This window comes from Neoarius graeffei, chromosome 13 (genome assembly GCF_027579695.1).
Source record: "Neoarius graeffei isolate fNeoGra1 chromosome 13, fNeoGra1.pri, whole genome shotgun sequence".
Taxonomy (NCBI): Eukaryota; Metazoa; Chordata; class Actinopteri; order Siluriformes; family Ariidae; genus Neoarius; species Neoarius graeffei.
Genome location: NC_083581.1, coordinates 23,517,139 through 23,544,567, shown reverse-complemented (window position 1 = coordinate 23,544,567; position 27,429 = coordinate 23,517,139). Strand labels below are relative to the sequence as shown.

Genomic DNA, 27,429 nt, shown 5'->3' with positions numbered 1-27,429 from the left:
CCCATTTTACTGTGTGCTGGTCAATTGAATGAGTGCTATAAAGAAACCCTTTTTATGAAGGCACAAATAAGCTACCAGCTGTAGTCAATCATGATCACTAACAAGAAGTTAAGAGACCTTGGCCTTGATGAGATAAGATATTTAATAAGTTTCAGCACCTCTGAATTAATAATCTAAGTGAGTGTATGTAAATTCTTGACCGTGTTGATTTCACAAAACCCAAAGAAAATTAAAACTTGTGCACCAAATTATAGGGTTTTTCAAAAATTCTTTATTAAAGATGTATGCTGTACATTCTGCCACAGAAAAAGAACAGTTCAAAGAAATTACTGAAAGTCCAAATATTACCATGACATTCATGTCACTGTATGTAAACTTCTGACCACAACTGTATGTCTGGACTATGGGGTAGGGTCGCAAGACGGAAACCTTTTCTTACAAAGAAAAACATCCAGGCCCAGCTAAATTTTTGCTAAAAAAAAAAAATCAACACTCTCAAAAGTATGTGGGCAAATGTGTTCTGGTCTGATGAAACCAAGGTTGAACTTTTTGGCCACAATTCCAAAAAGTATGTTTGGTGCAGGGCGGCACAGTGGTGTAGTGGTTAGCGCTGTCGCCTCACAGCAAGAAGGTCCGGGTTCGAGCCCCGTGGCCAGCGAGGGCCTTTCTGTGCGGAGTTTGCATGTTCTCCCCGTGTCTGCGTGGGTTTCCTCCAGGTGCTCCGGTTTCCCCCACAGTCCAAAGACATGCAGGTTAGGTTAACTGGTGACTCTAAATTGACCGTAGGTGTGAATGTGAGTGTGAATGGTTGTCTGTGTCTATGTGTCAGCCCTGTGATGACCTGGTGACTTGTCCAGGGTGTACCCCGCCTTTCGCCCGTAGTCAGCTGGGATAGGCTCTAGCTTGCCTGCGACCCTGTAGAACAGGATAAAGCGGCTAGAGATAATGAGATGAGATGAGATGTTTGGTGCAAAAACAACACTGCCCATCACCAAAAGAACACCATACCCATGGTGAAGCATGGTGGTGGCAGCATCATCATGTTTTGGGGTTGTTTTTCTTCAACTGGAACAGGTGGCTTTAGTCAAGGTGGAGGGAATTATGAACAGTTCTAAATACCAGTCAATTTTGCCCCAAAACCTTCAAGTGTCTGCTAGAAAGATGAAGAGGAAATTCATCTTTCAGCATGACGATGACCCCAAGCATACATCAAAATCAACAAAAGAATGGCTTCACCAGAAGAAAATTAAGTTTTGGAATGGCCCAGCCAGAGCCCAGACCTAAATCCAATTGAAAATCTGTGGGGTGACCTGAAGAAGGCTGTGCACAAGAGATGCCCTCGCAATCTGACAGATTTGGAGTGCTTTTGCAAGGAAGAGTGGGCAAATATTGCCAAGCCTAGATGTGGCAGGCTGATAGACTCCGACCCAAAAAGACTAAATGCTGTAATTAAATCAAAAGGTGCTTCAAGAAAGTATTATTTTAAGGGTGTGCACACTTATGCAACCAGATTATTGTACGTTTTTTATTATCTCGCCTGGGACAGAGTCCACCAGGGGGCGAGGTATTGTTTTTGGTGGGGTTTCTTTGTTTTGTTTTCATTAATGATATTACAGGAAAACAACTGGACAATCTTCATGAAACTTTTTCAGGATAGATGGGCATTGGTCTCAAATAGAACCTCCAACATTTTGAGGGTCATCTGGTCAAGGTCACCAAAAAGGTCAAAATCGTTTTTTCGCGATATCTCATCTCATCTCATTATCTCTAGCCGCTTTATCCTTCTACAGGGTCGCAGGCAAGCTGGAGCCTATCCCAGCTGACTACGGGCGAAAGGCGGGGTACACCCTGGACAAGTCGCCAGGTCATCACAGGGCTGACACATAGACACAGACAGCCATTCACACTCACATTCACACCTATGGTCAATTTAGAGTCACCAGTTAACCTAACCTGCATGTCTTTGGACTGTGGGGGAAACCGGAGCACCCGGAGGAAACCCACGTGGACATGGGGAGAACATGCAAACTCTGCACAGAAAGGCCCTCGCCGGCCATGGGGCTCGGACCCAGGACCTTCTTGCTGTGAGGCGACAGCGCTAACCACTACACCACCGTGCCACCCTTTTTTGCGATATCTTTCTTCATATTCATTTAGATGTGTTCTGATTGTCTGAGAGCAGTATGGTGTGCGAATGAGTATCAGAACCATGTTTATTGGCCAAGTATGTTCATACACAAGGTCAAAATCAAGGTAAAGGTCACCAAAAAGGTCAAAATCATTTTTTCGTGATATCTTCCTTCATATTCATCATAAGTGCTACCAGGCGAGGTTTGTTTTGCCTGGCAACACTTGTTTATGTTTTTACCCCCAACAGATCTGTTTGTTTTTCAATTGAATTGTACAGGTTATAGGCCACATTAAAGGTGAGAAAAGTTTTGAAATTATTTATCGTGGTCTCATTTTTTTTACATCAGAAAAACTGGTCATTTTAATGGGGTGTGTACACTTTTTATATCCAGTGTAGTAACAGGGCCTTGTATGGTGGACATTTGACATAATCTAAGCATTCATTACCTCGCCCAGGACAGAGTCCACCAGGGGGCAAGGTATTGTTTTTGGTCGTTTTTTTTTTTTTGTAAATTATGTTATGGGAAAACGGCTGGACCAATCTTCATGAAACTTTTAGGATAGATGGGCATTGGTCTCAAATAGAACATCCAACATTTTGGGGGTCATCTGGCCAAAGTCAAGGTCATGGTAACAAAAAGGGTTTAAAAAAAAAAAGCTGAGTGCAAACTGCAGGAGCACTGTCTTGGAAAGACTCCTCCCACAAACACACTGATTGGATCACTACTAACCTCATTTGCATACACTGTGGTCATTGGATGGTTTCTTGGTTCGTTTATATATGCAAAAGAAGGGGTTTTGGCCACGCCTACTTTTAAACCCCATTGATAAAAACTTCCCTGCTCTGTTGATTTATTATAAATTATAAATAAATGGACCTAGACTAAAGAAATTGCTTTCAGACATGTTTACGATTATTACAGAGGGAAAGTGCGTTCCACTGAGCTCTAGTGCCAGGCCATTTCCAGGAAATAAGAGTTTCGGTTATGGTGACAGCGTGTATGCGCCAGCCTTGGTTCAGAGGTTTCAGTTTCGAAAACCATAAGAGGTAAGAGTAGAATAATATAAAGTACAAACACTTGGTATATTTTACTTCTGTGATTTTTACCTTGCCCGGGACGAAGTCCACCAGGGGGCGAGGTATTGTTTTCAGTCGGGTTTCTTTGTTAATGATGTTATGGGAAAACGGCTGGACCAATCATCATGAAGCTTTCAGAATAGATGGGCATTGCTCTCAAATAGAACCTCCAACATTTTGGGGGTCATCCGGTCAAGGTCAAGATTTTGTGGCTACTGCTTCATATAGAGGCGGTAGCCACTATGTCATCGTGCTGTAAGAGTATAACAATGGCGCGGTACGGTGTGTTCTGATTGGCTGAGAGCAGCAGAGAATCAGAAACCTTGCTACCAGGCGAGGTTTGTTTTGCCTGGCAAGACTTATTATTAACAAAAAGAAGAAACATAATAGTTGATATGTGAGGTCTTTTGGTAAGATGTTTATTATATTTTAGAGGCTTTATTAGGAACACCCATCCATCTGCTGTTTTTGCAGTTCTCTAATCAGCCAAACCTTTGACAACAGCACACTGCATAAACTCATGCAGATACAAATCAAGAGCTTCAGTTAATGTTCACTTCAAACATCAGAATGGGAAAAATTGTGATCTTTCCTGGGGTTTTCACACACAACAGTCTCTAGAGTTGACACAGAATGGTGCGAGAAACAAAAAACACTGAGTGAGCGACAGTTCTCTGCTATATAAATAAACTTGCCTTGCCTTGCCTTATAAGAAAGGTCAGAGGAAAATGGCCAGCAGTGGGTTTCCCAAAAGCTTCTTAATGCTAAGAGGAGCTTAACTAGGAGAGTATGTGTTCATTGTGCTGCTTGCGCTATCATTTAATGATAATTTTTGTGCTGCGATGCTTTTGGGAAACAGCCCAAACTGGTTCAAGCTACCAGGAAAGATATAATATATCTTGTGACAATAAAAATCAAAAAGTTATTAGATTAAGAATATTTCTACTACACTAGAAAAGACCTTTAAAATGATGCATGAACCAACTATCTGACAAATATTAAGTTATGAATTTTTTAATTTCGAAAAATCAAGGGGCTTTTCAGCCCTTAATTATGCACAAACAATAGAACTGTGATTGATATCAACAACTTTCACCTGTAAATGACCATAACTTGCTTAATTTTTGTCCTACTTCAAAAAGTAGCTAAGGTAATCAGCTGAAAGCTTATGGTAAGGGGAACAAGAAAATAAAATATCAAAACTACAATGTCATACTCATCTCATTATCTCTACCCGCTTTATCCTGTTCTACAGGGTCATGGGCAAGCTGGAGCCTATCCCAGCTGACGACGGGCGAAAAGCGGGGTACACCCTGGACAAGTCGCCAGGTCATCACAGGGCTGACACATAGACACAGACAACCATTCACACTCACATTCACACCTACGGTCAATTTAGAGTCACCAGTTAACCTAACCTGCATGTCTTTGGACTGTGGGGGAAACCGGAGCACCTGGAGGAAACCCACGTGGACACGGGGAGAACATGCAAACTCCACACACAAAGGCCCTCACCGGCCACGGGGCTCGAACCTGGACCTTCTTGCTGTGAGGCGACAGCGCTAACCACTACACCACCGTGCCGCCCCCAATGTCATACATTTATTTTTATTTTAATTACCATGGTAATTAACATCTTTAAAAACAATTACAGCGTGAGTGCGACACAACTGTATACTGCCACCATTTACCCTTCAAACCTAATGCACCAATTAGAACCATCTAACCAGTGATATTCAAAGCTAATGCTCACATTTCTTTGTCAAAAAATTATGGAAATCATTAAGTTTAGGAGATAGTCAAGTTCTCACATATGTGGTCGGCAGCAAGGGCAAACTTAGTAAGGTTCAATTTGATTGCGTCGTCATAGGTTTCATTTTCTGCCCAGTAACAACTGTAACCAAACCTTTGAATGAAACTCCTAATTAACACGGGAATGTTTTTGGTTGGGACATTGCTCAGCACACAATCGTAAACAAACATTCTCATATCTAGGGGAAATGATTTACCCTCTTTCTGAAACTTTGGCATGATAGTCTCATCATTTCTACTGTTTCTTCCAAGACTAACTTGTCATTTTTCAACATACTGATAATTACATCTCTCTCTTTCAGGTCACTCTCAAGCTGTGTCACAGTAGCATCACAAAGTCCACTATCCTGAGAAGGCAGCGTACGCTTATCTTTGTAGTATCTTTTGATTTGAGAATTCTTCTTCTCTTTCAGAAGGTTTCGTCGCAGTGTCTCTAATAATTCAGTAGCATCAGCTGATTTTTGATATTTTCTCAGTTGTGCCTTTAAAATAGTTATCTCTGCATTCCGTTTTGCAAGGATTGCTTTTTTCCTGTTCAAGTCCTGGTTGAGATGTCTTATTTGTGAGATGACCGAAGTTCAGCTTTCATATCCTTCAGACTTGTTTGGTATCTTTTCTTCATGTCGGATCTTGCCTTAGACACAAATTCAAGTCTTCGTTTGATGGCTTTACACTTTGGAGTAAGTATCTTTTCGATTTGAAGATCTTGTTGTGGATGAACTGGGAGTAGATGGCGCTACAAGTTCAGGTGGGGTGGCAGTCGCAGCAACAGTCTCTGTTGAAGATGGCAGTTCACCGAGTGGCGTGTTAGGTACACCGGGCCCGCAGGAGGTACTTGGCTCATCACATGCCGAGGTAGATGCCACAGCATCATCCATTTCTTTGTAGAGTGTGAACAGTAAGATTTGTGTATTTTCGTATAGAACTGTCCAGAAGCTTGTTGATATGCCACGGCTGTATTGGGCATGGTATTCCTAATAAGTCTTTCACATTTTCGATAGTTTTGACAATTGATTGGTCACTGCTGTAGTAAATCTGCAAAACGTGTGCATTCTTAATTGCGCCGACACCACGTGGAATACTGCAGAAATTTGACATAATCTTTTCTTAGATGGCATGGTGATTATGCTGAAAATAAAATAAAACAGAAATCATGTAAGAAAGGGTCCAAAATTGTAATATTGGGACAGAAAATGAAAAATAATGATTGTAGGCCTATGAAGTAAATAAATTACATTTATTAGATGTAAATATTGTAATTCTAATCATAATCACCAATATTGCTGGTAAAATTAAAAATTGTTCACTCGCACATGGTTGATCATGTATGTAAACAATGAACTCTAGCCAATGGAATCACTTGGTCATGTGCCAAGAGGAGAAAGACGCACTCAGCTCTTGCACAAAATTGACTTGGGCCTACCCTAAAATCGACATTTTATATGGAATACATACAGTATAACTGCAAGTAAACTTTATTCATTCAAGATACTGTCTAAGATGAATTAGGAGTTGTTTTATCGGGAATTATAAATGAAACAATGGGTTTTTAAAGCCCTCATCCTCCCAAGTTAGCGGTAGAAATCAATCATGGCCGCCGGCAGCATTTGGACAGGTTAGTTTTCTAACGTTAGCAAAATCATGTGCTAGTCTTTTGATTACGATGAAACTTGGCAGTAATCAAGAAAAATACTTAAGCCATCACTTCTATATGTTTAGAAAATACAACCTACTCACCATCAATGGTAGTACAAGTCGGAAGATGAGGGTCTACTTCATAAACAGTTTTTTTTCCCACTTCCCGTTGTCACATCGTGAAAATTCGAGAACCACGAAGTTACTGAGAATACTGACTACGTCATCAGTATTTGTGTACTGGGGAAACCCGCACGGGAATCAATAATGTAGAAAGCAAAGACCCAAATGCGACGCATGAGTAGCCACTGCAGGTCGCTAGCGGTAGGCAGAAACAATACAAGCAGCGTAACTATATGATCTAGTAACTCATATCAAGTTCAAGTCAAGTTCAAGTCAACTTTATTGTCAATAATGCCATATGTGCAGGACATACAGAGAATTGAAATTGCGTTTCCCTCTTATCCACGGTGCAACAGTAATAAACATGAAATATAAAATATAGGTACAAGATAGAAACTTAAAAAAAGGGGGGGGGGGTATTTACACACACAAGCTAAAGCTATCTAAGAAAAGACAGTGGCAATCCAGAAAGTGCAAATGTGGCAGTGTGAACAGAATTAACGGTATAAATTTAAATGTGACGAATGACAATATAAACAGAATGAACAATCTAAACGGGAACAGCAGTCTGACAGTATAGTAGGGCAATATAGCACGATATAAACAGAATTATCAGTAGAAATATAAATAAATAAATATGGCAGTATGAGCAGAAATTTCAGTGTAAGTATAAATATGGCAGATATGACAGTATAAGAGCCATTCCACTGAATCAGTACCATTTCCATCCCTAGAAAATTATATGTATAAATGCATATAAAAATGTACTTTAAAATACATTTCCTTATTACGCAGAATGTCCTGCACATTGATCTGATTTCAAATTTAAGATATATAATTGTAAGGATTAATAAAAAAATACCTAAAACACTGAAAAATAGCATGTGTTACCTGTCCCCGCACTCTAACTTTATACTTAACTATGAAATATTATGATTAAAATCCTTCAGAAACAGTATTTCTTTTGCACTGTTGTGTGACTCCATATCCTATCCATGGTTTAAATATATTTTTTTTCATAAGAAATCCAAAATACCTTAGTTAAAATACACATTTTAGTCGTGTCCCTGGGTTTTCACTCAGTCCTGTTACCCAAACATATTACCCCATCTGACAAATTTGGAACATTCCATAAATCACATGCTCAACAGGAAGTTACATCAGCTGTGCCTTCTGAAGGCCATGGGAAGACCAAAAGTTAGTTCTCTCATTTACTTTTCTGTATATTTGATGATTTTTTTTAACTTTGACTGATAAGGTCAATGTCAACATATTGTCCTGTTACTTAAATTATTTCTTAGATGATATTTGTTTATTTTAAAAATACAGGTTTTTGGTAAATCACTAGAATGTGCTAAGTGTGGTCATGCTATTAGCGATGACGCCATGTGGCTTAATTCCATGTATTAGCTAATCCTAGGCTAGAAACTCAGTCCTGTTACTTTCAGAGTTTTGGTAACAGGACTGAAAAAATGCCGCCATCTTTGACTTCCAAACCTTGTAACGTAGCCTGAAGTTGACCAGTACACATTTTGAATAGTTAAATATGTGTGTTATTATAATCAGTGTTGAAAAGATATAACAAATTGAGTTTAATTTGGGAGTGGTACAACAAGCAAATGGCACCCATTCGGTGGAATGTCCCATAAACAGTGTAGCAGTGAAGTCTATCAAAGATAAAAGATGTATAAAGTGTAAACAGTTTTTATATAGTGCAATTAACTAATTAATATATATATATCACTCTTTACAACCGTAGTGAGCAGAAAAGCATCTCAATATGCAACAGCAGAAGCCCGTATTGGGTTTCAGTCCTGCAGCCAAGAACAGAGAAGAAGAAACTTTTATTTGTCACATGCACACTTCAAGCTCAGTGAAATTCATCCTCTGCATTTAACCCATCTGAAGCAGTGAACACACCCAGAGCAGTGGGCAGCCCAGAGTGCCTGGGGAGCAGTCAGGCACCTCAGCCCAAGGCTGCCCCATGTCAACCTAACTGCATGTCTTTGGATTGTGGAGGAAACCAGAGCACCCGGAGGAAACCCATGCAGATACGGGGAGAACATGCAAACTCCACACAGAAAGGCCCTCACCGGCCGCTGGGTTCGAACCCGGAACCTTCTCGCTGTGAGGTGACTGTGCTAACCACTACACCACCATGCCGCCCCTACAGGAATCTTAGAATCAACAAGAAGTTCCTATTAAAGTCAGGGGTGCAGATCCGATGTCAGAATTGGGGGGGACACAAAAGTGATTTTTTTTTTTTTCCCGTATGCAACTCATACCATGCAACCATAAATCACAACTTCGTAGAGGCTCGCCACATCATTCAAAAAGTACTGCACAGGGAATCATTTGTCTGAAAATACATCTCATCTCTCATCTCATTATCTCTAGCCGCTTTATCCTTCTACAGGGTCGCAGGCAAGCTGGAGCCTATCCCAGCTGACTACGGGCGAAAGGCGGGGTGCACCCTGGACAAGTCGCCAGGTCATCACAGGGCTGACACATAGACACAGACAACCATTCACATTCACACCTACGGTCAATTTAGAGTCACCAGTTAACCTAACCTGCATGTCTTTGGACTGTGGGGGAAACCGGAGCACCCGGAGGAAACCCACGCAGACACGGGGAGAACATGCAAACTCCACACAGAAAGGCCCTCGCCGGCCCCGGAGCTCGAACCCAGGACCTTCTTGCTGTGAGGCGACAGCAAGAGTCCCCCCCGGGATCTGCACCCATGATTAAAGTGGTCGGTGAGTAAGGGACAGTAACGGACTTCAGTTCCCAGCAGCCTTTACGGCAGCGTGCGCGTGACGTCACACTAAGTATATAATCCTATCGTGTAGCGTTTCCTCGCCTATTGTTACGTTATAACGAGCTGAAGCGAGGCAGCAGAGTCCCGGTGCTCTGGCAAAGAAAACGAGAAAAAGAACGGAACAGAATATATTTGTTCTTAAACGACACCTTCTGTGCCGGCTAAAGATATGAATGTTTGAGGATTTTGGTGTTTAAAACGCCTATTAAAGAAAGAAAATGGACTCGAACCGGCCTGCTGTTTGCTAAAGCCAGCTGCTTCATCGTTGCTTTTCTGCATGTTCTCGTATAAAGTGCTGTCTTTTTTTAGTTCAGCTGACCGTCTGACGCTGTTTCCGTTTTTAAAGACCTCCACCCTTTAAATCCAAGCCTCATTCCTGTATCACAAACTAACTCAAATTCAACCTCAACAGCACAAAGTCCTGCATCACCACCACCACCATCATCATCATATTGGCGGTGTTGCAGGATAATATGTCTGAACGGTGTTGCCTAGAGACCCCGGGTTCAGCACACCGGTCTGTTTCTTATGACACCCTTTCCTGTGGGCTAAAGTCGCCTTTGTGTCTCGTCTGCTAACCTTGTGGACCACCGGTGGGTGAATTTTGCTCCAAAAGGAGGAAATAACGACGAGCTGAACGTTTTGACTGTCTGAAGGGCTTTTTGTGGACCCCAGGTAAGGACTCGGTTTTGTGTTGCAGCCTTGGAAGCGATGGCCATCAGCCTGCCTGTTCTACACGCTCATGAAAGATTTGCCTTGTCATAGTGTGCTGTGCTCACATCCCTCACCCAGCTCCAGTGTGGACTTAAAGCAACATGCGACTGTCTCTCACACTCGGTCGCTTCTCTTTCCTTGCATGCTGACTGGCGTTTTCAGAGCTGTTGTGCAGTAGCAGTACACAAGTCTCCTTGCTGCTTGCCACCATGTTGAGATCTCAGCTGTAGTTTTTTTTTTTTTTCAACACAGTTCAGTTCAGTTCTACAAATGTGGGTGAAGTAGTTCAGCGTCATATCATCAGTGTGGCCGGTTGGCTGGGTGAAAGCGTGACGTCTTCATTCACCCAGCACACAAACCTGACTGTCATCATTACCAATTTAATTTCCTCTTCCTCTTCTGATGTGCTCCAAGAATGTCAGCGTCTTGCAGTCTAGTTTCCAGGTGTAAGAAAAATATATTCCTCAGAACATGCGTGTTGAGGCATTTTTCTGTACTACCAGGTGCTTTTTATTTATTTATTTATTTATTTATTTATTCAGGAGCAGAAATGATGTCCAGGAAAAAGATTGAAACCTTTGCTGCATCAGTCACCTGTTCCTGTGCCACACCGTCATCTTATTTGCCTTGTAAATTAAGCTTTAACATGATGATGATGATGATGTGGGCGGCACGGTGGTGTAGTGGTTCGAGCCCCGTGGCCGGCGAGGGCCTTTCTGTGTGGAGTTTGCATGTTCTCCGGGTGCTCCGGTTTCCCCCGCAGTCCAAAGACATGCAGGTTAGGTTAACTGGTGACTCTAAATTGACCGTAGGTGTGAATGTGAGTGTGAATGGTTGTCTGTGTCTATGTGTCAGCCCTGTGATGACCTGGCGACTTGTCCAGGGTGTACCCCGCCTTTCGCCCGTAGTCAGCTGGGATAGGCTCCAGCTTGCCTGCGACCCTGTAGAACAGGATAAAGCGGCTAGAGATAATGAAATGAGTATGACATTGTAGCTGTGATATTTTATTTTTTTGTTCCCCTTACCATAAGCTTTCAGCTGATTACCTTACTTTTTGAAGTAGGACAAAGATTAAGCAAGTTATGGTCATTTACAGGTGGAAGTTGTTGATATCGATCACAGTTCTATTGTTTGTGCGTAATTAAGGGCTGAAAAGCCCCTTGATTTTTCAAAATTAAAAAATTCATAACTTAATATTTGTCAGATAGTTGGTTCATGCATCATTTTAAAGGTCTTTTCTAGTGTAGTAGAAATATTCTAAAGCGGCTAGAGATAATGAGATGAGATGTTGTTTTTTTTTTTTTTTTTCACATATCGGGGCTTTCCCCAAAGCATGGATACGTACGGCGCTCCATCGTGCTGTGCAACGTCAGCTCCGTGCTGTCAATTGTAAACCAAAAAAAAGCTAACAATACAGAGTACTTTCCGCACCTAAATATCTCCTATTTCTCTCTGAAAATGAGTACTATTAGAAATAGGAAGATATTGTAATATATAGGTCTAGACTATCCTGGTACTCAACCCAAAAGTGAAAATAAAGGGTTTTGCTGTGTGCACTGACTGCCATTTGCAACCATAACTAAAAACTACGTTCTAGGCACTGGTCGCTAGATGGTGGCGTTGCGTGATTCGACTTTGATTCTGTTCCTGGCATCCTGGAATAAGCAAAAGGGGTGTTTACATGGCACATATTTGCATCGATGCTGCACCGATGTATTTTGTTGCGATATATCTTACACCGGTGTAAATTTTGTGGAGCGTTCATACGTCACAAACCTGCTTACTAGAGAGAAGCGTGTTAGCACGGGTGCAGCCCCACTTGTGTTCACACGGCAGTTTTTGCGACCGTGCTATACGATAGTAATGATGCGGAAATGAAATATGCGCATGCGTGAAAATGTACTTCCTTTTCCCGGTTGTCATGGCATCACCAAACGCCGGGAAAACAAGGTGGATGAAGACACCAGTGTTGCCAGATACTGCTGACGTTTTCTAGCCCAAAATATGTTCAAATCCGCCAGAATGCACTTAAAACCGCCCAATCTGGCAACACTGGAAGACATGCAGTTCTGTTGTTGTTGATATTGGCCATTTTGGAAGTGCAAAATACCAGGATGCAAATTATGCAATGCCCGTATGTAATCAACTCTCCTCACGCGTAGCGAGTCTACCCCTGTAGCATTCAGACGTCCCATTTTATATCGGTGCTGCCCCGCAAACTAGCATTTACTCCGGAGTAAATTTCTTAAACCACCTCCCGAGCAGGGTTAGATTTGTACCGGTTTAAGCAGCTTTCAGGGGCTACACCGGTATGACTTTGTACCGTGTGAACGCTCTACCGGGGCAGCCCCGGTGCTACACCGGAGTAAAAGTTGCCGTGTGAACACCCCTAAAGTGCGCAATGCTTGTACGCATGCACGGCTTTTCTTGGTCAACTATTTCGGCTACCAAACGAACTACCGAGGCGCTGAAGTTACTATAGGAAGACAGGTAGCAGACCGTGAACTTTAAAGCTTTATAGCGATTGGCTTAAAGGCCTTAAGTGAATTGTAAAACTATGACGGGTGCACACTGTGCTTTTTACCAATGTACTAACGGAAGTTATAAACTTAAGCGGTGGAAGAAAAAACACAATTGTACTGGGCCTACATCTGAAGACGGGTCATGTAAACGTGAACCTCCGTTTGTTTTGATTACATTTCCAACTGAAAAAAAAAAGACCCAGAAGGACGTAAAAGATGGCAAAAAGTTGTTTGTTCAGATATTTAGTTTGTCATTTATTTTTGGCAATTCTAACAAAATATTACGTAGTTATTATGTAGAAAAGGCCTACAGGTTTACTACATCTTTCCATCTTACTGTAATATCGCCCATCTTCGTTATATATCAAAATATCAAAACAACTCACCTTCATTGTAGTCATTTCGAAGCCGATGGAGTAGCTCTTTTTCGTCCATGTCAAGTAAATATTCGGCAATATCGACTGACATGCATGGTGGCCACAGCTTAAGCCCCTGGGCTTCGTCCAGCCACCCGTCGGTTGTCTGCAGAGGGTCGGGAATTTGTTTGCCTTCAACTGTCAACAAGGACTTGTCGTTTTTGACAGCTTGTCTCTCCTCATCCTTCGTTAAAACGCATGGTAAGTTCTGGACTGATGCTGCATAGGCAAGGGCAACCAGTTCTTCTTTACGTTTTGCCCTAGTGCCAGTCGTTGTCACAGGCAGTCCATGACGACTGCAAAACCGTTTCAAATCGTCAACTTTCCAAAGTTTAAACTGATCTAAATCGTAGTTGTCAATACTGCTTTCCGCCATTTTTGAAGTGCTGTTTGGTAGCCAAAAAAAATTAGCGATCCCATAACGCACCGCGCAGGCCGAGATTCACAGTTTGCTTATTGGAAAATGAAGAGGCGTGCTGCCAAGTGTTTTCATTTTAAATCTAATTTTGCACCTTGCGTATTTGACGAGGTAAAAACCCAGCAAATTTAATGTTGAACTGTTCCAGAATGCACCATTTGAAGTCTCTCACTTCAAAATTTTCTGGGGGGAAGCATGCCCCTGGACCCCCCCCATCAGTCTTCAGGCCAGCCATGGGTTCTGCTTCAGCAGCACCACTCTGATGTTTTTTTTGGGGGGGGGAAGCCTTGCATATATTTCCAAGTCTTTACTCCGAAGACTTTTCTTTGATTTTTGCAGTGATCAGATTATTCACAGGCATGTAACACAGTATTATACCCCATTATGATCTCATCTCATATTATCTCTAGCCGCTTTATCCTGTTCTACAGGGTCGCAGGCAAGCTGGAGCCTATCCCAGCTGACTACGGGTGAAAGGCGGGGTACACCCTGGACAAGTCGCCAGGTCATCACAGGGCTGACACATAGACAACCATTCACACTCACATTCACACCTACGGTCAATTTAGAGCCACCAGTTAACCTAACCTGTATGTCTTTGGACTGTGGGGGAAACCGAAGCACCCGGAGGAAACCCACGCAGACACGCGGAGAACATGCAAACTCGGCACAGAAAGGCCCTCGCCGGCCACGGGGCTCGAACCTGGACCTTCTTGCTGTGAGGCAACAGCGCTAACCACTACACCACCGTGCCGCCCCCCCCCCCCCCCCCCCCCATTATGATATCGGATTAAAACCTTTCAGTTTTAATTGATTCAGTAAAAACACTCATCCATTTGTGCATGTGCAAAACCAACCACAGACGGAAGAATGGCTTGTTTCTGTCTTTGGAACTGATTCAAGACATCATAAAGTGAAAAACACAATTATGTGCAATTTGAAACCAACAAACAAACAAAAAAACAACCTTAAAGGGAAACACTGGTATTTTTCTGACCTGTGCTCTTTTTTTCCATCTTTTTGGGTCCAAATATTTCCAAGAGGGAAAAATGGTTAAAATTGGTCCAGTATTGCATTAGAACGCTATAATCAGCAACCGCAAAGCGGCTATACAGTGTAATCCTATGGGGCAAACAGCCATATCAAAGTAAAGCACTTGTTTTGGTCACTGACAGGATCGTAATGTTATCAGTGTCTGATAACATGGAAAGGATCCTTACAGAGTTACATTGAGGTACCCATGTCTGTTTACCTCAATAACTGGAAAGAAACAGTAGGCCGTTTTTAGAGTTTTATGTTTTTCTTATTCCGGTCTCTGATTCAGCATCACATTTGCAATCCCTGTAGTTAATTATTGTACAGGGCTGTTTTCTGATGTTTGCAGAAGTCTATTTCCAAGTCATGCCTGAATATTTAGCTGACTCCAACAATATGGATAAGGCGTTTGAATTTGCTGGTCGTCCCCCTTTTGTTTTTTTGAGCCAGCGTATACAGCCCCCATGCGATAATTGACTACAGCCACTGAATGGTGTGGAGCACAGGCACAGAGACTGGAAAAGATGAAGCTGAAACAATGGCTCCATCCAAATATGCATACTTCCTTACTATTAGTATGCAAAAAGCAGTATTTGGGGTGCCGGAATACTTGGTAGGCGTTTAATAGTAGTTGAACCGGTACGTGGATGACCTACTGCATCCATAGTATGTAAACCTACTACACTATGCTGCACTATCCCATAATTCAGATGGAGACTCTAACCGAATGCGAATAATTCCCTCAGGAAAAATAGAAAGATGGCTGTCTGAAGTGGAGCCTGTTGCAGTGAATGTATCAGGAATTGTTTAAACTAATTTATTTTTTTCTTTTGCAGTATATTTGGGTTTACATCATCGGTCAACATCTGGGTCAGAGGACAGGTAAGATGTACATCCAAATTGTCCTTACTACTTGCTGACATACTTGTAGAACATACTATGATTCTGGTCGGGTAGGAGGTAATTAACTATAGGTAGTAAATGCTGAGTATTCAGATGCTGCCAATGTCTGTAGAAACATGTATATACAAGTGTAGGCACCCCAGCCAAATTACATATTGAGTTGCTTTCTAAAGTTCAAAGAATAGCATTTTTCTGCAAATGCTGAAGTTACTGTATATTGGATGAGCATAAAACTTATGAGAAAAAATAGTTGTAAAATCTCAGAACCATAATCGACTCATTAATACTCTTTTAGGCAGATCAGTAATTCCTGTTAGGTATAACCATTCCAGAGTATATTCATTTCTCTGACTCTTCAAACTAGGGATGGCGAAAGCTAAAAAAAAATCTTGACCGACCACCGAGCCTCATTAGCCGGTTAAAGTCGGTTAGCCTATGAGTTTAAACAGGGATGCAAACGGCGCGCCTTTTTCACGGCTCGTGCAGATGCAATTTTTTGGGGGGCGTTGGAGTGTCTGAATAATTTCATCAGAGTAAATTCTGTATTAAAATTACTACATAAGCAAATGCCGTTATAGTCCATGAAAAAGCCGTGAAAAAGTCGGCATCTGCGCCTTTAGTTTGTGTGGAGAGATATGATCTGCAATAACATGCATTGTTGGCTACAGACCGAAACATACTTTCAGAATGCACTGGCCAAGGCAGGACTAAACTCCATGTGCCTTCTAATAATAATTAAAAAAAAAACACAGAATAGTAATTTGTAAGCTAAAAAGCCCGTGTCTACACTTTTCTTTCGCCGAGTGGCAGCGGGAGGGCGGGACATGACTGAATGGGTGTTTCTGATTTGTCAGCTGTCTTTAACTGGGGCGGGACATGACTGAATGGGTGTTTCTGATTTGTCAGCTGTCTTTAACTGGGGCGGGAGGGCGGGACATGACCGAATGGGTGTTTCTGATTTTGTCAGCTGTCGTCCTTACACCGCATAGCATGCCCAAGCGTTTACAAACACAGAATTCCAGGTTCTCCGCTCCAAAATCGGCAGCTTCAAAACGATTTTTAACCCCGCCGACAGTAGTCGGAGGGGTTATTATTTTCACCTGCGTCAGTCTGTGTGTGTGTGTGTATCTGTCTGTCTGCAAGATATCTCAAGAACCAATGGATCGATTTGGACCAAATTTTGTACGTGTTGCCAATCACCCAGGAAGGAAACCATTAAATTTTGAAGGTCAAAGGTCAAGGTCATGGCAGAACTTTGAAATTTTTTAATGTATTTTAATTACATTTTTTAATGTATCCAATGTATTTTAATAGGGAAAAGGCGGGGTTTGCACTCGTTAGAGTGTCCCTGTCTAGTTTTTTTTTTTTCACCGACAACCAAAAAAAAAATTAACCGGTTGACGCTGATTTGGTCAACCACCGGTCAAACGGTCATCGGTTAACATCCCTACTTCAAACTTTGTGCTCACATTCAACAGCCATGTGTTCCTTTAAGCAACTGACTGTGGATCTGAAAATTAATATATTTGATGCCTACAACGCAGGGGAAGGCTATAAAAAAAACCACAGCACTTCTAGCTCACAATTTCCACTGACCAAAATGTCATTAAGATCTGTGGAAGTCAATGCAAGATCTGGAAGACCAAGAAGATTTTTCAGATAGAGCTGCTTGTATACTGGGCACAAAGCAAAATCCTCAAATAACAGCAAGGACTTGCAGAAATCTCATTTAGATAAGTATTCAGACACACTATTCAGTACTTGAAAGAAGCAGTTGCAGCTTTGAGTCTTCTTGGGTAAGGGCCTCTGCATGCTCTTGTGACAAGGCTTTCGCAGATAGCTTTTCGCAGACAGTTGTAAATTTATCGTTGAGCGGGGAGTAATAGGCGTGCGCGATGTTATTCACTGCCACAACACAAGGGGGCGCGAAGTCGTGAAATCGCTAGGAGTAGTTGGTGGGTGTGGTTAGTGGAGTGTGTATCCTCCGGTTACTTATAATGACTAGAAATGGAGTCGTATAGATGTACGTACTTCCTCGATCAACCGCTCTTCGTGCTGCTCCATCTTTGCTCGTGTTTTTAAAAATGGCGGTAGTGAAAACAAACCAAACCGGGAAAATAGGGAAGCGGAAGTGCGTGTACAGCGGATGTAGAGTGGACCAATCAGAGCCCTCTTGTCTGCGAGGCTTCTGCGGTGGTCACAATTTTTGGGAGGTGCGCGCAGAGCGTCTGCGAAGGGGGGGGGGCTACGCAGACGCCATCTGCGACGCCATCTGCGAGGACTGCGTTGTCAGCATAAATTGGCCTCAAGTCTTTACAAGTTTTGCACACCTGGCAATTTCTCTTCCTGGCAGATCCTCTCAAGATCCATCAGGTGGGGTGGAGAGCGGCTGTAGCTGCTGTGTTTCGGTCTCTCCATGGATGTTCTACAGGGTCCAATGCTGGACTTTGACTGGGCCGATTTAGGACGTTTTGAGACCAGTCCTGAAGGCACTTTAACCTCTTGGCTGTGTGCTTCTGGTGGTTGTGTAGAAAGGTGAATGGTCTGAGGTCATGTGAAGTCTGGAGCAGGTTTTCCTCAAAGAGGTGTGTGTGTCTACAGTGCCAACAGAAAGTATTCATTCCCAATGAATATTTCTCTTTTTGCTGTATTGCAACATCAAATTTAAGCACATCGGTGTTGGAATTCTTTCATAATTATTTGAAAAGTCATAAAGCTGATCAAGCAAACGCTGTCAGTTACTAAACAAAATGACCAATTATCTCATCTCATTATCTCTAGCCGCTTTATCCTGTTCTACAGGGTCGCAGGCAAGCTGGAGCCTATCCCAGCTGACTACGGGCGAAAGGCGGGGTACACCCTGGACAAGTCGCCAGGTCATCACAGGGCTGACACATAGACACAGACAACCATTCACACTCACATTCACACCTATGGTCAATTTAGAGTCACCAGTTAACCTAACCTGCATGTCTTTGGACTGTGGGGGAAACGGGAGCACCCGGAGGAAACCCACGCGGACACGGGGAGAACATGCAAACTCCGCACAGAAAGGCCCTCACCGGCCACTGGGCTCGAACCCGGACCTTCTTACTGTGAGGCGACAGCGCTAACCACTACACCACCGTGCCGCCCCAAAATGGCCAATTAGTGGTTTTTATTTTTCTTAGTCAGAATCACTATCAGCAAACACTGGAAGTAAAGTTTGGTCTGTGTCAGCCCAGAGAGATATTTTTCTTGTTTACACAGGTGATATACACTCACTGAGGACTTTATTAGGAACACTATGCTAATACTGGGTAAAGCCTCACTTTGCTGTCCAAACAGCCTCAATTCTTCATGGCATGGATTCCACAACATTTTGGAAACACTCCTTTACGATTCTGGTCATTGTTGATGCATCATACAATTTCTGCAGATTTTTCAGGTACACGTTCATGCTGTGAATCTCCAGTTCACATCCCACAGCTGTTCCAGTGGATTCGGATCTGGTTACTGGAAAGGCAACTAAAGAGCATTGAACTCATTGTCATGTTCATGAAACCAGTTTGAAGACAGCTTTTGCTTTGTGACATGGTGCATTATCAGACTAGAAGTAACCATTGGATGATGAATAAATTGTGGCCATGAAGAGATGCGTGTGGTCAGCAACAATATTCTCATACCCTGTGGCATTCAAGTGAAGACTGATATTAATGGCTCAAAGTGTGCCAAGAAGACTTTCCCTACACCATTACACCACCTCCACCAGCCTGGACTATTGAGACAAGTCAGGTTGGGTCCATGGATTCCTGCTGCTGGTGCCAAATTCTGACCCTACTGTCTGAGTTTCAGCAGAAATCAAGATTCATCAGACCAGGCTACATTTTTCCAGTCTTCAACTGTCCAGTTTTGGTGAGCCTGTGCCCACTGAAGTCAGTTTTCTGTTCTTGGATAACAGAAGTGGAACCTGACGTGGTCGTCTGCTGCTGTAGCCTATTTGCCTCAAGATTCAGTGTGTTGTGCATTCCGAGATGCTTTTCTGCTTATCACAATTGTACAGAGTGGTTATCTGAGTTACTGTAGCCTTTCTGTTGTCTCGAACTAGTCTGGCCATTCTCAGTTGGCCCCTTCATCAAGTGAGGTGCAGTTCTGTGGACGTGTCCGTCCATAGAAATGCACCTCACTGGATGTGTGGGGTTCCTCCCCCCCCTTATAGAACCATTCTGAGTAAACTCTAGAGGGGTGTGTGTGTGTGGGGGACCTCAAGAGATCAACAGTTGTTTTAAAAAAAAAAAAAAAATCCTTAAACCAGGCTGTCTTGGACTGGCAATCATGCTGTGCTCAAAATCTCACGTTTTTCCTCCATTCTGATTTGAGTATCACCCAAAGATGCTGACCATATCTTGGTGATTTTATGCCTTGCACTGCTGCCACGTGATTGGCTGATCTAGATAAATGCACGAATTAGTATGTATACAGTTGTTCCTAATAGTGTTCAGTGAGTGTACATCCCTGAGCTCTTTATAAAACCTGGAAAGCTCATAGCCTATTCCCCGACGTAGAGACAAGTGAAGGCATCTGGCTGCCATGTTACCACTCCCATTGTGTGTATTTGGCTTGTGTGTTAAACTGGTGTGCGATCAAATGTGCCTCAAGAAAAGTCTCTCCTGATTTCTCCCCCCCCCCCAAAAAAAAAAAAAAAAATTACCTCATATTATTTTCTCAAGTTTACCCACATTCCTTACACATCTTTATAGCGCTCCCCTTCTTGGTTATTGGGGTTTGTTTTTTTGTCCTTTTCCAGTAAAGTCTCTGATCCCTTTATTTTTATAATTTTTTTTATGGCTCTTTTTTGCTACTATATTTTTATGGAGAGTTAAATTTTTTATACAGTATATCTTTTTATTTATTTATATATACGTGAACCCTTTAGAATTTTCTATATTTCTGCATAAATATGACCTAAAACATCATCAGATTTTCACACAAGTCCTAAAAGTAGATAAAGAGAACCCAGTTCAACAAATGAGACAAAAATATTCTACTTGGTCATTTATTTATTGAGGAAAATGATCCAGTATTACATACCTGTGGGTGGCAAAAGTATGTGAACGTTTGCTTTCAGTATCTGGTGTGACCCCCCCTTGTGCAGCAATAACTGCAACTAAACATTTCCGGTAACTGTTGATCAGTCCTGCACACCGCCTTGGAGGAATTTTAGCCCGTTCCTCCGTACAGAACAGCTTCAACTCTGGGATGTTGGTGGGATTCCTTACATGAACTGTTCGCTTCAGGTCCTTCCACAACATTTCGATTGGATTAAGGTCAGGACTTTGACTTGGCCATTCCGAAACATTAACTTTATTCTTCTTTAACCATTCTTTGGTAGAACGACTTCTGTGCTTAGGGTCGTTGTCTTGCTGCATGACCCACCTTCTCTTGAGATTCAGTTCATGGACAGATGTCCTGACATTTTCCTTTAGAATTCGCTGGTATAATTCAGAATTCATTGTTCCATCAATGATGGCAAGCCGTCCTGGCCCAGATGCAGCAAAACGGGCCCAAACCATGATACTACCACCACATTTCACAGATGGGATAAGGTTCTTATGTTGGAATGCAGTGTTTTCCTTTCTCCAAACATAATGCTTTTCATTTAAACCAAAAAGTTCTATTTTGGTCTTCTCCGTCCACAAAACATTTTTCCAATAGCCTTCTGGTTTGTCCACGTGATCTTTAGCAAACTGCAGACAAGCAGCAATGTTCTTTTTGGAGAGCAGTGGTTTTCTCCTTGCAACCCTGCCATGCACACCATTGTTCAGTGTTCTCCTGATGGTGGACTCATTAACATTAGCCAGTGACTACGTTTACATGCACATCCAAATCGAGCTGCTGTCGGTAATCGAGCTGAAGGTCCCAGCAGGGTGCCAGAGAAATCCAATCGTACATGCACACAATGAAATCGGGCTATTGTGTGAGGTGCATTGTGCACCCGAGCCACAGGTGGCGCTACACGCCCCATCGTGTTGGTACACTTCCGGTTGTCGTCATGAAGGAGAGCTATTCAAGAGTGTAAACAAAGTTATCAGTTCCGTGTTCTCCATTGCGTGTTTTTCTCCCGTCCATGAATTTTAATATATTCAACTCCTTAAGCTGAATGAGCATGAACTCTGTCTCCTCATTGCTCCAGAAGTGCACGTTTCTGCTTGCCTGTGGCAGTGGGGGCATGGTCAAGCGCCGGTCTGTGACAGGAGGGCGGAGCCAGGGAAGGTGAGTGGCAGAATCACTACACCTGACGGCAATTAACCTGTTTGTGTGTCTTCCCAGTAACCGCGCCCTATTTAAGGAGGCAGAGGGGACAGCTCATCCCGGGACTAGAACACAGCGCGTGTGTGTGTGTTTCTCTCAAGAATAAAAGTAGGCTGTTAAACTGAAAAGTCTGACAATAAAAAGCCTATTAGTACCAGAAGCTTTGTCCTGCCGTCCTCTTTGCTCCACCCACACTTCAGAGAGCTCTACATCGCCATTTTCTCTTCTTCGTTTGTTCCTTCTGACCTCTTCTGCTGCTCGCTACTACTGTTGTCATGCCGACCGAGGCTGTTGTGTTTCCCGCTTGTGGTCTCGTCACTCGTCACTTCCGGAAGGGGCAGTAAGTAGCTCGACTACTAGCTCGATAGGGTATACATGCACTAAGTAGCTCGGCAGAAATCGCATAATCTAGGTCGTGTAGCTCGATTCCAAGAAATCAAGTTCGGTTCAATTTCAGCCGAATTAAGGTGTATACATGGCATTTTGAACTTCGATTTCAGTCGAGCAATGGCAGAAATTCGATTCTCTCTATGTGCATGTAAACGCACTGAATGTGAGAGAGACCTTCAGTCAGTTAGAAGTTACCCTGGGGTCCTTTGTGACCTTGCTGACTATTACATGCCTTGGTCTTGGAGTGATCTTTGTTGGTCGACCACTCCTGGGGAGGGGAACAATGGTCTTGAATTTCCTCCATTTGTACACAATCTGTCTGACTGTGGATTGGTGGAGTCCAAACTCTTTCGAGATGGTTTTGTGATCTTTTCCAGCCTGATGAGCATCAACAACGCTTTTTCTGAGGTCCTCAGAAATCTCCTTTGTTTGTGCCATGATACACTTCCACAAACATGTTGTGAAGATCAGACTTTGATAGATCCCTGTTCTTTAAATAAAACGGGGTGTGAGTGGGCACCTGATTGTCATCCCATTGATTGAAAACACCCGACTCTAATTTCACCTTCAGATTAACTGCTAATCCTAGAGGTTCACATACTTTTGCCACTCACAGATATGTAATATTGGCTCATTTTTCCTCAATAAATAAATGACCAAGTATAATATTTTTGTCTCATTTGTTTAACTGGGTTCTCTTTATCTACTTTTAGGACTTGTGTGAAAATCTGATGTTGTTTTAGGTCATATTTATGCAGAAATATAGAAAACTCTAAAGGGTTCACAAACTTTTGAGCGCCACTGTGTGTGTTTTTATTTATATTATATAAATGTATTTATATTTTTATAATCCATATTCTACAGGTGAAATGTCTGTCCGCAACCTTTGACCTGACGATTTGTACAGTTCACTGCTGCACATCTAGGCATTTTTCTAATTTTTCTCGCCAACTACATCAGTAACTTGTCCAATTTTGTGTAGCTTCCTAGCCTGGGCCCGCCCATCCTAAGCGTGACGCAACACGAGGGCCTGTTGCGAGCTTAGTCTGGCCAGGCAAGCTATCTACAGCTCTTCCAAGCTCCCGAAAAATCGGAAACCAATCAACTTTGAGCATCTCCAACGGCCCTGGGTAGAGGCGTGTTCAAGGCACTGACATAGTAAAACTGCGACCGGAAGCCATAGATTGTTTACAGAATCTATGCCGGAAGCGCTTCATTCACGCTTCTGCATCTATTATGCATAGATGCTGTATTGAAAGCATTCAACAGGAAGTTCTCATTGAAAACGGAGCAAAGAGCAGCTCTGGAGGTATTTATTGAAAGGAAGGACGTTTTCGCCTTGCTCCCGACCGGCTTCGGTAAGAGTTTAATCTACCAGTTAGCCCTGTCGCGTCGCATACGTCAGAGGAAAGAGTGATGTGATTGGTTTAAGCTTCGTCACAGCCTTTTCTGGCTTCGACCAGTAGCAAACTGAGGCATTTCAGGGAGGCGGGTCAACCACGGGCTCTGGGAAACGGTTGGGCTTAATATCTTGGCCAGACCAATAGCTCGTAGAGCTTTGTCGCGTTAGCCAGACTAGTAGCTTCCAGTAGTCCAAGTGACAGTTCTGCTCCACGATGGGAGTGGTAAGATGGCGGCCAGCTGGCTTCAGTCTGACGAGCCTGTGAGCTTTCCGGATTTTATATAAAGCTCAGCGGTGTACACTCTATGGCCAAATGTATATGCATACCTGACCATCACACCATATGTACCCATTCTAAAACCTAGTAAAAAAAAAAAAAATAGTAAACTTAGACTATGGACTTGCCAGCACTCTGTCATGCCATATAAGCTAGGGAAAGTGCGCACACTTCAGTGAAATGGACTGCAGTAACATAACCATAATGCATCCATGAATGTAGCACAGTCACCTTGTACATTTGTATGTGCTGTGATTTGGTGTATTCTTGGTGAGGTTTTAAGGGTGCACCCATCGCATAACTTTTAAAACTTGGATGTTTTCTCCCTGCAGAGATCGATATCTGCTGATCATGAACTAGGAGGCAGGCAGGCAGAGATGTCAAAGATTCAGTATAATTTAAGAGAGGTCTCCAAGCCCATGTTTACATTAGACCGTATCAGCGGATCATCAGATTAACGTTTTTAAAACGATTAGTGTGCACACAGCAACGCCAATACACGATTTGCTTGCACACAGCAACACCAATACACGGATACGCTCGGCTCCGCAGGCATCCTCCGCTCCAAATCACTCCGCCCTGAACAGCGAGTGCCCTCTGGAGGGTGCGCACTCCGGCCCTGCGCAGCTCACAGAGCGCGCGAGTGAAGTGCACAAGCAGTGATTTGGGACTGAGCCGCTGTGTGTGTGATCCCAGCGCATATCACTTACCACTTGCAAGTGGAAGGATGGCAAGCCTAAAGACAATCATAACTACACAATGGGCAGTATTTGCATCAGTATTTGCAGTATTTTCATACTTTTATACTCTTTAATGAAAGGTGATACAAGGCGGAAGTCCGCACCGTTTTTCAGCAGTCGCGTCACATGACCAACGCCAGCGAATCAGGAAGGGGGATGTCACAGTGACGTTGTCCAATGACGACGCCAGCTAGAGCTCAGCTCAGCGTATCCGCGTATCTCAATGTTTACACAGCACCGGATCAGACACGATCTAGATTGAATACGTGGACGCTGGCGGATTCCCGTTTCCCGGCGTTTCCAGGCGGTTTAATGTAAACGGACAGTGCATCCGTGAAGAAAACGAGACAGATACGGTCTAATGTAAACTTGTCCCAAGTCGTTTCAAATGAGTTTAAGGAGCCATTGAGGGAAAATCTAAGCTTTTCAAGTCTAATGGACAGTAACACCTCTTTCACCCACCTGCTATGAGATGGAGGATGAGGGTGTTTCCAATTGAGGAGTATGAGTCGCCTGGCCAACAGAGTGGCAAAGGCAAGAACAGTCTGCACAACTTTAGAGGTAAAAGGCTGCAGGGGGACACCAAACAAAGCCAAGAGAGGTTCAGGAGAGATAGTAGTGTTATATGCTGTGCTAAGAATTTTGAAGATTTCAGACCAGAATGTGGCAAGCCTGGGACAGAACCAAAACATATGGGAATAGTCGGCTGAAGATTGTTTGCACCTATTACGTGAGTCAGTTACATTGGGGTAAATCCGAGATGGCCTCAAATTAGTGTAGTGAGCTTTGTGTACAACTTTACACTCTAGGAGGCCGTGCCTTGCACAGATCGAAGAGGAGTGAACCAACCATAAAACTTTGTTGCCAGTAATCATCAGGCAGTGTGGTTCCAAGCTCTTGCTCCCAAGAATCCTTGGGACCAGATACTGGGGTGTCAATAGTAGAATTGATGAGGCTGTAAATGCTAGAAATTAGTCGTTTTTGTTCAGGATCAAGAGCCAATAACGAGTCAGAGTTTCCGGGGAACGACTAGGGAATTTGGGGTTCTGATTCTGAATAAAATGCCTTGTCTGAAAAAACTGAAATAGGTGGGATTTAGGCAAATCAAATTTCTTTGAGAGCTCAGAAAAGGACACAAGTCCCTTGGTTGTAAAGGTCCTTTAAATTTAGTTATCCCTTTGTGTCAAGCCAAGTCTGAAAGGTCAAATCAGTGCAAGAGGGCAGAAATAGGTGATTGTTTACAATGGGGGAGAGGTCTGAGGCCCTATGGAGGCCTAGGCTTTTCCTAATTTGAATCCAGATTCTAACGGAGTTTGAGGTAAAGTTGGAGGCCTTCAAAAGGAGCTGGGAGCAAACCAGGGAATGAAGAGAGTTTAGAGGATGCACGTTCCATCTCCATCCATGCAGGGTGCTCTTCGGCCCAATCCCAATTCTAATTTCTACCCCTCCCCCTTCCCCTCCGCCTTCCCCTTGGCCCTTCCCCTTGAAACTGAGCTACAAGGGATAGGGCTTGAAATTCAACCCTTACGTATTGGGATAGCCCTTCAACGATCGCATACGTCATCGCGTACCTCCGTCAGCGTTTACGTTAGCAAAACGCAACCAAATGCGTCATTGGCTGCGACCAGCCGCTACAGTCAGAGCCAGAAATCTCTGCTGGCAGGGTGTGATTTGTTAACTAACACCACTGAATGGGATATCTTTGGCGCTTCGTGCACCACATCCGACAGAATGAGGTGTCAGAACACTCATGTAAACAATAAAAGCGAGAATAACAGAACAAAACGTACGCAGTAAAGCAACTGAAAACAATACTCACTCCCAAAGCTTTTTAGCAGCAGCTTGGATTTCAGAAATCGCTGCTCATTCTCAGCTCGAAAGCGAATCAAGCGGCGTGTTTCCTCTGGATAACAACTTAAAACACGTAAATAATGGAGAAAATACATTTATAACAATCTTTCGCCGCGGGAACCGCCATCTTTATGAAATCCGCATGAAATCTCGCTGAAATCCGCATGGCATTGTGGGAAATCACTCAAACCCCTTCGTTCGGAGTCTGCTCCAGGAAAATCTCCGTTTGGAGGGGTACAGAAGCCCTCCCCCTTCCCCTACCCCTCCGCGTTAACTGGGATTGGGATACCCCTACCCCTTCACGTGAACGCGCAAAATGGAGGGGAAGGGCCAAGGGGTTGGTCCAAGGGGTGAAATGGGATTCGGCCTTCGTCTGCTGTGTATAAATCCAGTATAAAAGTTTATGAATATTACAGGGCCAGTAATAGTGTAAGAAATTGGGCATTGCTAAGCCACCAAGAGCCTTTGGGAGCTGTAGCACTGATTTTCTGATGCATGGATTTTTATTGCCCCCAAAGGAAGGAACTTATTTATTGATCGAGTGATCTTATTAAAAAGTCGTTTTTTTTTTTTTTTTAAGGATGGGGATATGTGAAAAAAGATATAGAAACTTGGGTAAAGCAACCATTTTTAACTAAAATAACACGACCTACTAGGGATAGTGGGAGACCAGACCATCTATCAAAGTCTAGTTTACACCTCTCAAGGAGAGGAGGGAAATTTTTGGAGAAAAGTCGATTGATTGAATTTGTAATATGCACCCCCAAATATTTAAATCCGCCTGTAGCATATTTGAAAGGGAAAAAAGACGGGGGTATATTTTTGGCCAGAGAATTGATGGGAAGTTGTTCACTCTTGTGGAGGTTAAGTT

The 27,429-nt window shown here is 43.1% G+C and overlaps 1 protein-coding gene across 1 annotated transcript in view; it reads left to right on the top strand.

The window, feature by feature from the left end:
- The first annotated feature begins 9,663 nt into the window (after positions 1-9,663).
- The window catches only part of csrnp2 (cysteine-serine-rich nuclear protein 2), a 113,081-nt gene continuing 95,315 nt past the window's right edge, over positions 9,664-27,429 (top strand). The window contains exons 1-2 of the mRNA XM_060937361.1: positions 9,664-10,274; positions 15,541-15,586. The gene's annotated coding sequence lies outside the window, so the exon portion shown is untranslated. The remainder of the gene's footprint in view (positions 10,275-15,540; positions 15,587-27,429) is intronic.